General features: G+C 53.1%; 1 long non-coding RNA gene across 2 annotated transcripts; it reads left to right on the top strand.

Moving 5' to 3' along the window:
- Positions 1–231: 231 nt before the first annotated feature.
- LOC141578886 (uncharacterized) lies at positions 232–14823 on the top strand. Of its 2 annotated transcripts, XR_012509738.1 has the most exons (9): positions 233–368; positions 5335–5366; positions 6039–6172; positions 8716–8802; positions 9150–9300; positions 10348–10471; positions 12195–12312; positions 12671–12797; positions 13209–14823. It is a non-coding gene; the product is annotated as an uncharacterized LOC141578886 (long non-coding RNA). The 2 variants fall into 2 exon arrangements; XR_012509737.1 differs by lacking the exon at positions 5335–5366 and having other exon boundaries at positions 232–368.
- Positions 14824–14829: the final 6 nt, after the last annotated feature.

Raw genomic sequence — 14829 nt, 5'->3', positions numbered from 1 at the left:
TCCTCTAGCGCTTGCGTCTGTGTCCTCCCGAGGCTAGATGTGAGAGGGCAGAAATTGCGGAGCCAATGGGAGCCAGGGCTCGGCCAGGACGGGGGCTGGGGGGAGGCTTATGGGGCAGCTGGGCGGGGCCGGGGCGGGCGGTGCCGAGCAGACGTCCTCACCTGCAGCTGGCGCCGGCCGGATGCTGGGGCGGTGCTGCCACCAGTGGGCGGGGCTGCGGGGCGGTGGGGCAGCGGGGCGGGGGCACCCTCACCTGTCCGTGTGTGTGGCTCAGCCTGGGCTCCGCGGCCTCCCCTTGCACCGGACGTGGACCCAGGCTGCCGTTGGGCAAGATAGAGGACTGAGCCAAGGCACAAACGGCTGGCCAGGTAGGGCACCTGAAGTGCAGATCCTCCAGGCCCGCTGCCGGCCTTGAATTCACGCTGCTGGGCAGTTTCCAAGGAGACGGGATCTGTCCTAAGAGGGGAGATAGGGCAGGGGTGCCAGATGCCGGGTTAGGTGCGGTCTTACAGGCTAGCCACGGTGAGAGTGTTCAGAGAAGCCCCTGTGTTGGCGGGGCTAGGAATTTGGGGTATGGGGTGGGGATTGTGTGTGCCATGATCTGTGGTCTCCCCAAGAACTCTCACCCCCAAGCAAGGGACCCTGCTCCCTCCACCATTCACTGCAACCCCTGCCTTCCCCAGCACCACTACCCCTGCCCCCGGAGTGTCCCATGACCTCTCCCCACACCGGGCACCGTCCCTGTTACAGGTACTGAGGTCCTGGTGGTTCCAGCCCGAGGGTGGGGGCTGTATCTGACCAGTTAGGATGCCTGGAGCTTTGTATGAAACCTCAGAGCATAATGCAGACGTGCACAGAGGCCCCTCAAACAGGATTCCCTGCATGGCCCTCCCACCACGGACCCACAGCGCAGCTGCCACACCAGGCCAAGCCTGCTGGAAGACCGCTGGTCCCTCTCATCCTGTTCCTGATCAAGAGTGCACCGGCCACACTGCTGGGTATTTAGGGGGCCTTAGAAGAGCAGCTGGTATTTTCATGGGCAAATATTTGCTCTTTTGGGAAGATTTCAGTGCAAAGGGATGTAGGATATGCTTTTTCTGTTGCCCTGAAACTGGTGACTAGGATGCAAACTTAAGTCAAAACAGGTTTTAGAGAGAGCTGCAAAATATCTAACCCAAAGATCACTGTTCCCCAGCAAAGGCAACACCACCTGGCCGGTGGGGTCCTGGTCCCTCATTCTGGAGGTTGGGGTTTGCACCCTCCAGCTGGGACAGAGCCCGAAACAGCTCTGAACACGCTCCAACAGGCTTTCCCAGCAAAAACGGCCTTTATTTTGCATCTGGGTGAAGGAACCAGCTGAGACATCTGAGTAAATCTTCCTGGGTGTAACCAGGCCTTTTATGCTGAATGAAAGAGCTGCTCTCCACATGCTAACTTCTTAGAACTGAATGTGTGTCAAAACCTTCATGCATGTAGCATGTTGGGAACAGCGTTTCATGGTGAGGGGAACTATATAACTTACATGTGTATGGGGAAGCCCTCACTCCAACCGGCTTTTCCTGCGCACAGTGCCTTTATTTCGAAATTGGCTGTTGCTGAGAAATCTTGGTAAGCTTTCCTAGGTGTAACCATGCCCATTATGCTGGACGAAAGAGCGGCTCTACACTTGTTCACATCTCAGAAATGAATGTGTGTTGAAGCCGTCATTCATGTAGCGTGTTGGGAACACAGTTTCGTGGTGAGAAGAACTATGTAAATTACATGTCTATGATGAAGCAATTGCTCGAAATGGGTATTCCAGCGCATACTGCCTTTATTTCGAAACTGGCTTCTCAGAAGACCTGTGGTCTCCACTGCAGGTCTGTCTCCAAGCTCTGGGCCAGCATGGTGACTCTGCTCCCCCTGTCTATTCTGGGAGGTCTAGGGGTCCTCCATGGCCCTTCCACCATTGTTTCTTTTGGAAACACCCCACAGATGAAATGGGCCTGAGAACAGGAGAGCTGGATGCCAGCAGCCACTGCCCAGTTTGTGGCTCCTGGGAGGGGCATCTCCTCTCTGTGGGCTCTGATCTCCCCTACCCTCTCCCCTACCCCCACCCCTCTCCTCCTGCATTTCCCGATTGATCCCTGGATAATGGTCCATACCAGGAATGACCTGGGAGAGGTTTTATGAGTCTTTAAGGGAAAAAAAAAAAGAAATCTTTAAACAAATTACTGAAAGTAACTTCCAGCTTTCCCGGGAAAGCCCTCTTTCCAATGTTTAAGGCTAGTTGACAGGGTGTCAAATTGCCTAACCACTCACATCTGAGCAACTGCTAACTCTTTCCAGTTCCCCGCAGGATCCACCTCTGGCAGCTTGGCCACAAGAGGGCAAGAAAGCTCTTTCCCCATGCCAGCTCCAGCGTGGCTTTGGAGGCAGTGGAGGCTGAGAGAAAGGGCCCCGCCCTGAAGTTTGGGGGGCCTCCAGCCACAGCCAGAGGAGCAGGAGTTTTCAGAGTGCCCCAGGAGGGAAACCAGGCAAGGCTGCCTGGCCCAAGTCTTCCCTGCCCAGAGAGCCCCATGAACTGCTTTGGGCCCCACTCCCCATTTGGGCCCCCTGCAAAAAGGTACCACGGGATCCACACCTGAGAAGGCAGAAGGATGGCCCTTTGGCCTGGGGTCCCAGCAGGTGTGTCCTGTGATACCTGTGGCCACATATCTTCCTTGTCTCTCCAGGTCAGTGAAGGGTCTGTGCTGGGCACCTTGGTGCTCAGGAACATGGGAACAACTCTAAACTCAGAAGGACAGAGAGACTCTGCCTGGAAGCAAGGATTCCAGGGAGACGCCTTGCCCAGAACTGGGGGACTGTGTGCTGAGTAGACCCCTGGAGGCAATGTGGGGCTGTGGGGTCCTCATCAGAGAAGGGAGCAGGTGTGCTTTCCGGGGGTGGAGCCCTGCTTTGTCCAGTCATGTCCTTGTGTAAGACTCATTTACAAACACCTTCCAGTCCACCTAGGGGTGGCCTCAGAGTTGGGGGTAGAGGAGGAGAGTGAAGGGTGCAGACTTAGGGCCCCCTGACCCACCCAGGGAGCCAAGGGTCAGTGGGAACATCGTGGGAGTCTAGTGCAGGGGTGGAGGACGAGAACTAAGAACATGCCAAGTCATGCAATAAAGTGACCTGTGATCACGAGACACAGGTGGCTGTACACCAAAGGAGGGAGATAGAAATTTAGACCCAAGCTCTGAGAAACTTGAGAGGGGCTGGAGGGTCCCAGGAGCCCTGAGGAACAGCTCTTCTAGGGGCACAGATATCCCAATAAACACATTTCTCATGGATGCTTTTTGGGGTGCAGAGTGAGTTACCAGGATCCTAAAACTAGTATGGAATCCCACCCCCTTGTTCATCACGATTCCTGGCAATAAATTGCTGTCATTTGTTCCTGGACATGCACAGGGGAGGTGACTGCTGTGGTGGTCACTGCAGGACTAGAATCTTCTGGTGTGGGCTCTGTGACCACAGAAACCCAGGGGGATTTCTTAACGGGAGCACCTGGAGTCCATGCCTGCAAGGACCACCCTCATGGGATGGCCAATGATCCCGTGGTACCCAGGTCACCAAGTGACGAATTTGTGAGGTTGCCTGGGATAACCTGGGGACATGTAGGTTTCTGTGGTCAGCACGTGGGCCCAGCACTGCGGGATGGTCTGCACAAAGAGGGGCCTGCCCTCCTGATGATGGCTTCTAACACCTGCAGGGAAACTGCTCCCTGGGCGCCTGGAGGTCCATATTGAGAGCGTCCTGCCAGCCATGAGGGATCACCTTCCCCTGATGCAGAGGCAGACCTCTCCCCCTTGAGGCCCAGGGGACACCTGGCTCAGGTCCCAACTGTGTGCCCTGGACACACAGAGCCCCAGATCTCTGGCACAGACTGGGGTGTGGTTGTGTCGGGGCAGAAAAGGCCCAGGTAAGGGGCTCATTCAGGGACAGAGGCCACTCTGCAGGGATACTGGACCTGGCAGCAATACACTGCTTCAGAACTTACCTGGGCTGGGTTTCCAAGCTGTGGGATGGAAGGGCCTCTCCTTCCTGCGGTGCAGTGGGGGGAACTAGATCCATCGTCAATATCAGCCCTGAAAATGGAGGCTGCACTACATCCATTCCTGGAAAGAAAAATCAGGCCCCTCCAGTCCAGGTGACTCAGAAAGTCAGTCAGCAATGTTCGGGGCCCCCAGTTTAGGCTTTGAATTAGAGCTGAGCGGCTCAGGAGGCCAGATCCCTGTCCGTGGCTCCAGGAGTAGGCTTTCTGCTGGGGGACAGGATCCTCACAAACACCTGTGTCTTTGTGGGACTTTCCCCTCTGACCAGCTGGGAGGCAGGGTGCAGTTGTGGGAAATGGTGTTTCCATGAGCAGAGGGCCACCAAGTGGTGGGGGCACAGGAGACTGTGAGAATGAGTCCCGCAAAATTTCTGGAATCAAAAAACTGGCAAATGTGAAAAAGTGCATAATTTGTTTTATCGAAAAGGCTGCTTATGTACGTTTGGAGGGCCAGGTTCAAAGACTCTGCATCCATCCAGGACAATAGCATCAAGAGAAGAACAGACAGAGCAGAAGGAGATCTGGGGTTTCCCCCAGGAATGAGGTGGAACAGGGATTTCTGCAGATTTGCAAGGCGTCCCCTACCACTGAGCATGGGGTTACAACCCCACGTGACCACCGTCGTGTTTGGCTTGGGCTCTGGATCTGGCCTGCTCATTTATTCTTCCAGCTGAGTTCCAGAAACTCAGAGGGTGGACTTTGAGGGGCTGCGTTTGGAACCTAGTGAGGAGCTGGATGGTCCTTTATATTGAGTCCCTTCAGCCTAATCACCGTAGCTGAATCCCAACACCCCCCAGGCACCCAGGGTGGCTGTGGAGGGAGAGAAAGCCTGGCAGGCGACCTAGGGGTCCCACTGCTCTGTCCCTCCCTTGTCTTCATTCCCTTTCACCCCAGAAGGTGTGATTGTCTCGTGTCATGGTGGCCACCGTAGTGTCCCTCCCAGCAATCTCTCTTCTCCATCAGGTGGGGTTCCCAACCCCACTCAGCCTTCTCTCTGCATGGATGCTGAAGGACCAGGACCACCTGAATTTCTGAGCTTGAGCAGTAAGGTGGAAAAAAAGAAACCAATGGAAACAAAGAAACAAGTTATTGTGGCAAAACTGCCCACCACAGAGAAGCTGCCCTGAGTGGAAGGGAGGGTGTGGGCATGCCCATTTGTTTCCTGTCTCCCAGTGCTCTTAGCTTTCTTATTGCAGACCTGCATGGTTACAACAAAATGATCTGCAAAACTGAAAATATTTACTCTCTCGCTTTTACAGAAAAGGCTGGCCAGCCTCTGGTCCGGTACCAGGTAAGTGATTGGAGTCCCTTTCCAGTTTGGAAACATCTGGGCAGGCCCAGGTTTGCAAAAGTCTTTAAGAGTAGTTACGGAGTTTTGCTTCTAAAATTCTTTACGGCTGTATATACTTCTGAGATGCGGTTGTGCTGTGTAATTCTGAGCCGGGATTTTCTCAAACTGTTTCTCACTTCTTATACCAGACATTCCTAAATTCCAAGGGGAACTGTATATTAAGGAAGCCATGGAATTTAGGAAAAGGATACAGATCTCATTTCCTTTTAAGCATCAGTGTACCTCCATCATGGCAGTATTGGTTATGAGTTATTGATAGGGGAATTAAATAGTAACCAAATTAATAGAAAATAGGGGATTTTAGGTACACAGGTTCATCTTTTCAACATTTTTTGTAATATTTGCAGTTTAAGATGGCCATTCCTGAGAAACAGGTAGCCTCTTAGAATGAAATAGCATTTCCTCTGAACCATAATTAATTTTTATTTCGTAGACAGCAGGAAGGGTAATCACACATCACACATTTGGGGACGTCAAAGAGAAAATGTAACTTTCTGGGAGCGCACTCCCCCATCTCCCCCTGCTCTTTTCACTGTCCCATTCTCCCTGGAAGGCTCTTTCTTATCTTCTTCTCATGGCTCCAGTAACTCTTTCTTCCTCCTCATCCCTCAGCTGGTAAGGTTACTTTTCTACTTTGAACAAGCAAACAAGCCAACAGAAGAGAAGTTTCACAAGCAACTCCCAGCACATCCGCTCACCTAGTGTTGTCTGTGACCTCACTCTCGGTGCCCCACCTCTTATTACAGGTAACATAGAAAGCCAATTCCTCGAAAAGTCCCCAGGGCCCCATCCCTCCCATCTTCTCTGGGTTGTCACTCCCAAAACCATCCTCTCTTTCACTACCTCATCTATTTTGTTCTCCTGCTAGTTGGCTCCCATCAGTATATAAACGTCCATCTTCTTAAAAGAAACAAACAGCACTCCTTGACCCTAATTCACCCCCACCAATTGCCACCCTGTGTCTTTGCAGCAAATATTTAAGGAGTTGTTTAAACTCACTGTCTGCATCTTCTCTTGAGACATCCCCTTTTACACCCACTCTGGCTCTTCCCCTGATCCCTCGCTCTATGGAAACTGCTCTGTCAAGGCCATCAGTGACCACACGTTGCTAAATATAGCGGTCAATTTTCAGTCCTCATCATGCGTAGACCCTCGGCAGCATTTGACCCAGCTCTTCCATCCCTCCTCCCCCGTGTTCCTGCTTAACTTAAACTCCAGCCCATCGCTCTGTCTGTTTTCTGCTTTTGGTCTACTGGCTGGTCCTTTGCCAATGTCTCCTCTTTTTCCCAAACATACACTGTGGGTGTGCCCCAGGGTTGGCTCCTGGGCCTCTTATCTCTCTCTCTGCTATTCCTTTGGTGGAAGCAACCCAGCCTTGGAAATTGGCATGCCATCAATTTCTCGATTTCTCCAAAACTCCCTGATTTGCCCTTTCCATCTGGACCTTTATCCCTGAGACTCACATTCTTTTTCTTTCATTAATCTTGCTTTCACATTCATACATATGTTCTACTATGTAATTACTTTTCCAAATTTTGTATCAGTAAATATATATATCATGTAAAATGCTCAAATCTGTATTATTTCCACTAAGATGCTTATTCTACCTTAGAACCTTTCTGCATTTCTGTATTTATGTGAAAAAAGCGAATAGCATTTCTACAAGCCTTATAGTTAAACAGTGTGTTTGTTTGGGGCTATTATGTAACATGAAATAATGATACATTAACATAGTCCTTTTTCATTTATTTTTATGTAACACCAAGATGAGGTTTTTGCATTGAACACTGGTTTTATTGAAATTTTACCTACGTTATGGACAGTCAGTTTATGTGAAAGCCCTCATTTCTCCCCTTTCTGATATATTTTCCATTTGGCTATATATAACATATACCTTGGCATGAAACAAACTTCCCAAATCATTCACATAATACAATTAATACATTTAAATTATATTTTTTAAATGTTAAAAAGAAAAAGAAAACAGACTCCTCTACCTATTAGGCATTTCTGTGGCAATATGTAATACACACCTTAACCATGACATTGAAGAACTGAGCTGATACCAGCCCTTTCCACCTGCTCAGCCCCACCTTGTCCCATCCCTTGTGGATGGAGAGGACATCCCTCCCATTGTCCAGGTCCAGATGTTTTAACAATGTTCTTTCTGTCTTTCTCTTACACACACAGACAGCAAATCCAGCTTGTTAGAAAATTCTGGGTATTCTGTCTTCATTAACCACCTGCTCCCTGCTCCCCGCCCTCCTAAGAGCCACCTTCAGCCCTTCCTGGACACCAATAGCCTCCTGTTTCCATCTTTGCTTTCCTACAATCTCTCATCCACACAGAGTCAGAGGGAGCCTGCAAAAGCATACATTGATGGGGTGGGTTTAGTTCAGTGGTAGGGCGCATGCTTAGCATGCAAGAGATCCTGGGTTCAAAAATGATTATAAATCAATAAAAAATGTTAAAAAAAAAAAAAAAAGAGATCCTGGGTTCAATCCCCAGCACCTTCATTAAAATAAATAAATTACCTCCCACAAAAAAACACAAACACAAAAGCTTAAGTTGGACTGTATCACCCCTCCCCTCAAAACTCACTAAACGGGTCATCATTTCATTAGGAGCCAAAGTCGTCACAAAGGCCTCAGGACCCGGCGTGCTCTGCCTCTCTGCCCACACTCTCCCCCTCACTCAGGGGGCCTCTGGCTCCGGCTCTTCCTTCTTCCTCCGGATCTATTCTGCTTCAAGTTCATTACTCCGTGAGATCTGCCAGGATTGCCTTATTCCCTCCTGCCTGCCTCCCACCCCACCGCCATCACCGGAGTTTGCTCATATCACTCTTTTTTTTTTTTAATTTTTCCAAGCTCTTACTACCCCCAACATGCTGCCTGTTTCCTCTACTAAAACTCTGAGCCCCCAGTGATGGGGAGTCATGTCTATTTTGTTGACTGATAAAGCCCGAGAACCTTGTGAATTGGTCTAGTTAGGAGATTCCCGTACGTAGTAGGAGCTTATACACATTTGCTGAATGACTGTAGATGCCCTGGTCCAATCCGATGGAGCACTTCTGTGTCCTGCTCAAAGAATAACTGTCCTTTCCACCTGAGAGGGGGTGACAACTTCCTTGGTGATCAAAGGCAACATCTTTTTGCTTTATGCTGTTAAACTTAGGCGGGGAGACTGGGGGATCTTCATATATATTTTTAAATTTGGTTCACTCTGCAGTTTGTCTTTGGTCTCTGTATAATTTTGAAAAACTCTTTATGAGTGATCATTCTTCCATCAGATTGAACAGGGTCCAGGGGGAAGGACCAAGCCTGTCCCATCGGCCATCCTATGTGTCATGTCCTGGGACCCAGTGGATGCTCAGCACGTAAGTGAACAGACTGGAGTGAGTGAAGAAATGGGAGCATCTCCTTATTGTGGTGGCTGCTCTCTGTCAGATGCCTTGAGATTTGAGGAAGGGTTTACAAGTGCGGAGAGGGGAGATCAGGTCCTCTGTGCTCTTCCTGAGTGCCCTGGCTTTACCCATTCCCCCAGCCCACTCTGGGCAGCCAAGTTGAGGAGCTGGGCCACCGGAGGTTGTGCTGATCAATAATCCACCTTCACCCCAAGTCCGGGGGGTAGGGACCCCTGGTTGTAGTCTCTGGAGTCAGGTCCTTGGAGGAATTCCTCACTGAACTATGTTTTGGACCTTTTATTTTTCTCTATAACCTCCAGCTGAAGAAGATTGTCTTAGACACATGGAAGCTGAGGACGCCTACTGTCCCCTCGGAACCCAGGTGGGGCTGGGAGTCTGCTGTTTGTATAGCCGGTGGGCTCGTTTTGCTTTGGGCATCCCTGTGTCTGAATTCCTGCAGTACACTCGGTGGTAAGGAAGGGGTGCCTGGCAGGGAGGGAAGTGGGTCGGGAGACTGCACAGCTGGGGAGATGTTAACCTGGGGTGTGCAGGAGCCTGCTGATGCATGGCATCTCGGTTCAGGGAACTCTTCACTCTCAGAGGGGTTCCCACTCCCGCAGGGGCCATTTGATCAGGGTGGGCTGTCAGGGGCCGCAGGGGTCCCAGTGAGGATTACAGTGCCTTCAGGCAATGGGAAATGAGGGGTCCAGCGGCACTTGAATTAACTGTGCACCCAAACCCAGCCCCCACCTCTTTCAGCCTTTATCCTTATCTGCAAAACTGGAATTTTATTAACCATCCCGCGGGGTCGTTGATGGGCTAGGACAGACTAGACAGTCAAGAGCTGGAATTCTTCTGTCCCCTGATTGTTTTCCTTCTTTCTGACTATTTGCTCTCACAAGCTCAGTCTCTCTGTCTCTCTCTCTTTCACTTCTAACTTTCTCTCATGCTCTGGTTTCATTTGACTTCCAACCACCGCCCCTCGCCAATCCCCAGATGAGTGAACTTGATTTCTGTGTGTCAGTTCCAAATTCCCAGGAAAGATGCTCTGTCTCCCTCTGGATCTGTTGTCCAACCCATCAGTTGTGGCCAGATGAGGGAGTCCCTCTGGGACCAGTGGAGGGTCTCCGCCCAGCCCCCCAGCCACCAATTTGGGAGCACATATCTCTCCAAGGAGGAGGTACTGGCTGTGACCTTGTGTCAGTCAGTATGAATTTATGTCTCCTCTTGCCCCTCCTTCATCCTCCTAAACAAAGATGAAAATTAAACACTCCCGGGATTTGTGTCATGGGACACGCAGGGTGGGGGCTAAGGGGGCTGGAATCTCTGCTGCATTTAAGGGACTACAGTGAATCCCCAATGAGAGCCTGCAAAGGGAACACCACCGCCCCCACCTGGCACTTAGGGTGCTGAGTCTGCATGATGTTGAGCTAGGCTTCTGACCACAGCTCAGGGGTCTGGTCTGACCAGTTAGCCTTTGAAACCAACCAGCTTTGGATTCCTCAATCCCTCCCTGAGGTTTTACCTGAACCACCAGCTTCTGCATCTCTGAAGACAGATGATGAGGACCCTTCACGTAAGCCGTTCGCACAGCCCTGTGCAGGCCTTTGTGCTGCACGGTCTGCCCGGCGAGATAACTGAGGTTGGTATTTTACTGATGTTAGAAATAGTCTGGTTTCCCTATGTACTGTTTCACTGAACAAGCAACAGAAGCCACCTCTCGCTGATAAAAGCAAAAAGGGACTTAATGAGAAGATGCTGGGAGGGTGTATGGATTGGCCAGGACCGGAGCCAACCCAGGAGCTGTAGGAGGTGTTAGGGAGCCCCAGGCACCAGGCCGGGCTGGGTGCTACCGGGCCCCCTGCCACCCCAGAAGGGACCCCTCTCCACCCGACCCTCCACCTCACTCACTGCAGGTTCATATCCCGGCAGGGCCAGGTCACACTGAAGCCACCAGCACACACCTCAATGGGGGAGTTGACACCGTCTCAGCTGAGGGCGTGCCCGGTGTGGGGAGAGGCCCAGTTAGAAGAAGGCGGTTCCCCTACTGTTCCGAGTTAAGGTGCAAGTCAGTGCCCATCACTCAGGAGAGCCAGGCTGGACGGACCTCATTGCGGTGACTAGGCCGTCTGAGTTCACTTAATACTTTCTATGTTTGAAGGCCCTGGAGGGAGAAAAAGTGAAGTTTCTAGAACTTATTTTGTGTTTCCCATGTACCAGGTGCGGTAAGCAAGCCACTTCAGACAAGACCCAGAGCAACCACGTTAATAGGCCACGGAGCAAGTAGTGCAGTCAGGCCTCTGTGGACCCGAAACCCGTGTCCCCATCAGCTCAGTAGTTACCATTGGAAACTGGGGGTATTTATGGGACTGTGTGCTCCTGTAGGGGCTGGGATGTTTGTGTTTAAATCCACATCTTCAGAAACTCGGCTAGAACCACAGCCACTTATTGCACGGAGGCAGAGGAGGGGAGGATTCCAGCCTTTGTTCCAGCTCGTGTGGAGCTCAGAAATTGCTCCTTCTGTCCTGAAAACAACACCAGAGCTGAGGGAGCTGCAATCCCACTGTACTTCTTAGATCCCAGAAAAATGAGGGGAAAATCTGCTCCCAACACAGAGAGGCAGCCAGGCAGGCTTGGCGAGACATAGCTCCCAGGGCAGAACCCGCTTTTGTAACAACCCCCAGGGCAGGCAGATTTAACAGGTCCCTGAGGCCAGTGGAAGTCTCAGCGTGGGGAAGTCCGAGTGTGACAACTCCAGGGGGCCAGTCAGAGGGGCCCCCTGCTCTTTTTCATGCATTTTACCTCCAGGACCGTGTCCTGTTCTCAGAATGAAGGCCTCAGAGGATAACTCCTCATGCTTCCTGCATGGAAAGGAGAAAATAACTCTATTGAAATATACCCAAAACATTCTGTTTCATTTGGGGAAGTTGTTTTTTGTTTGTTTGTTTTTTTAATGAGAAATTATTTTACCAGAGCCTAACCAACCTGGGAGAAGGGAAATCCCTTCTGTCTCACCCAAATTGGGGTGGGGGGAAAGAGACACACTTGTGGAGGTCACAGCTCAGGGCATAGGCTCAATGAGAACTAATCACAGGACTACAGATGCCCTGCTCTGTCCTGCTCCCCCAACACCTTACCTCCATGTCAGTAGGGCCCCTGTGTATTAACAGGAATAAAACTAAAAGAAGTAAATGTCTCAGGAGTGTCAAGGGAAAACCCAAAGACAGTGGGGAGATGAAAACAAGGACACACAGGCTGTTTTAGCCTCTCACACCAATAGCTGTAGCAAACTACACACAGCCCATCCCAGTAGATAAACAGAAAACCTCACAGAAGAAAGTATTTATTTTGGTTCTCTTACCCAGTGCATTCCATGGTGCATCCTCGCCTAGAATTGAGTGGAAGCAAGTCCATCTCAGAAGGGACATAACTGAAGAGGGATGGCTTTCCAGACTCTGATGGGCAGAGAGAGCAGCAGCCTGGGTGAGAGCATGGTGAGGGGTGGGGTAGGGGGTGGGCTGCCTTCTTCCCCAAATAAGGAAACTTCCTGAGGCCAGCACAGGAGGGAGGGCCATGGGGTGGAAGCAGCCAGACTTCTTCCTGAGAACTGATGGGATGCCTCAAAGGGACCATTCAGGTACCAAAACTGGGCCGTGAGGGTGGGAGCCAGTCGGTCTGACTCAAAGCCCAGGACTGAGGTGGGCGTACAGCAGGCCGGTCTTACTTGGCTGGATCCATTTCACTTCTCCGAAGCCCTGTGTAAAACATGAAGCGTGGACGGCCTGGTGAGCACAGCTCTGCCCTCAAGACCTGTTTCAACTCCTCTCTTCCCGTAAAACAGCATCTCTGAGCCCGCCCTTGGTGACCTCAGAGAGATCACCCTAGTGGCCCAGGCTAGTGACCGGGAACATGTACCTTCCTGCAGCCAACCCCAGACTTCCACTGATGCATCATATACTGGCAAAGATGTGAGTTCCTGTGCATTGGTCTAACAGCAGAGACTCTGCCACAGGCCCAAGAGGTGGTGTGTGGGACATGCAGGGGTGCAGGAGTGTAGGCAGTGCAAAAGTGTAACTGGTGACAGGGGTGCAGGGGCTGTGGAGGGCGCAGGAAGTTCAAGGGATGCGGGGGTGCAGGGGTGCAGAAGTGGAGGCAGTGCAGAAGTGCAGATAGTGGCAGGGGTGCAGAGGTGCAGGGAGTGTAGGGATGCAGGGAGGTGCTCAGGCACGTGGCCAGGATTAGAAGGCAAGTGCACATCCTCGCAGTCAGCCTGACCCCGGGAGGCTAGTGCAATCGTTTGGGGCGGCAGAGGCGGCGATGCGTGGGAGGCTGCCAGGGCAAGCCGGTCGATTTCTTCTCTTCCCTGCAACTTGGCCTAGGGGGGCCTTGGCCGCTGGAGATTCGCCAGATGTTGGACTCCAGGTAAGCTTGCTCCTGGGAGGTGGGGCGGTTAGGTCAGGGGGCAGCGGCAGCGACAGGGGGGCGGAGCGCGGCTGCCCCTGGCGAACTGGTGGAATAGCTGCCTTCTCCCGGCTGCCGGGCCTGGGAGCGGCCTCTGCTGCCCCTGGTCACCGTACACGCCTGTCCCACTCAGCTTGCTGAGTGGGGACGGTGCCATTAATGTGCGGGGCCCACGGGGTTAGGGGTGCTGCCGCGCGGAAACCGGTCAGTTCGCTCAGCTCTCCCCCGCGGCGGAGCCAGTGGCAGCTTCTGCTGCCGTAGAGGCGGGACGCCGGTCTCCAGGTGAGCTTGCCCCTGGGAGGCGGCGGCGGCGGCTGCAGGGGGAGGGGGTCCGTTCCAGGGAGTAGCTCCATTTCTTCTGTCCCGCGCGGCCTGGCCTGAGGGCGACCTCTGCCGCGGGAGATTTGCCTGCGGTCCGACTCCAGGTGAGGTTGCACCTGGGAGATGGGTGCGGTGCAGTCAGGGGGCTGGTAAGGTGGTGGCTGCAGGGATAGGGAGGCTGCCCCGGGGTAGCTTGTGTATTAGCTCCCATGTCAGTGCCGCGTGGCCTGCAGGCGGCATCTGCTGTGCCAAGTCACCGGACACCCCTGTGCCACTTTGCCTGCTGGGGGCGGGAGGCAGGGTAGTCAGGGTGCACGGGTGGCGGGGGTCGGGGGCCTGCAGCGGGGGAGCGGGCCCATTTGCTCCCATCTTCCCCGCGGCTTGTCCTGGGGGCGGTCTCTGTTGCCCTGGGTTACGGGACACGTGTATCCTAGTCGGCCTGACCCCGGGAGGCGGGCGTGGTACGTTGGGGGTGGTGGCAGCAGCGGCAGGTTTTCCCATGGAGCCGGTCCATTTGCTCCCATTTCCCCCCATGGTTTGCCCTGAGGGCGGTCTCTGTTGTCCCAAGTTCGCCGGACGTCCATCTCCAGGTCAGCCTGCTCCCTAGAGGAGGCCACCGTGAGGTCAGGGGTCAAGAGAGGTGGCTGCTGCGGGGGTAGGTGGCTGCCTTGGGGAGCTGGTGGATTGGCTCCCGTCTCCCCGATGGCCTGGTGTGGGAGTGGCCTCTCCTCCCCCAGATCACCAGACACACCTGTCCCATTCAACCTGCTTGGGGAGGGGTGCCCTTGGCGGTGCCTTTAAGGTGCGGGGGTGGCGACGGCGGGGATAGAAGACCTGCAGCGCTGAGCCTGTCAATTTGCTCTCCTCTTCCCCGCTGCCAATCCTGGGGGCGTACTCTGCTGCCCAAGAAGCCGGATGCCCGTCTCCAGGTCAGCTTGCTCCTGGGAGAAGGGCGCGATGCGGTAGAAGGTCAGAGGCAGCTGCGATGTCCGGCTGCCCCGCCTAATGGGGCCACTTCTTCTCCTCTCCCCTGACCTGGCCTGGGGATGGCCTCTCCCGCGCAAGATTCGCCTGACACCCCACACCCGGTCAGGTTGCTCCTGGGAGGTGGGCGCGGTGAGATCAGGTGTTGGAGAGGAGAGAGGGGCTGCCCCTGGCGAGGTGGAGGATAAGCTCCCATATCTCTGGAGGCCTGACGTGGCCGACCCTCGTTCCCAG

The sequence above is a fragment of the Camelus bactrianus genome, chromosome 1, assembly GCF_048773025.1.
Source record: "Camelus bactrianus isolate YW-2024 breed Bactrian camel chromosome 1, ASM4877302v1, whole genome shotgun sequence".
Lineage (NCBI taxonomy): Eukaryota > Metazoa > Chordata > Mammalia > Artiodactyla > Camelidae > Camelus > Camelus bactrianus.
The sequence above is the reverse complement of the archived record's forward strand: the minus strand, read 5'-3'. Positions and strand labels throughout refer to the sequence as shown.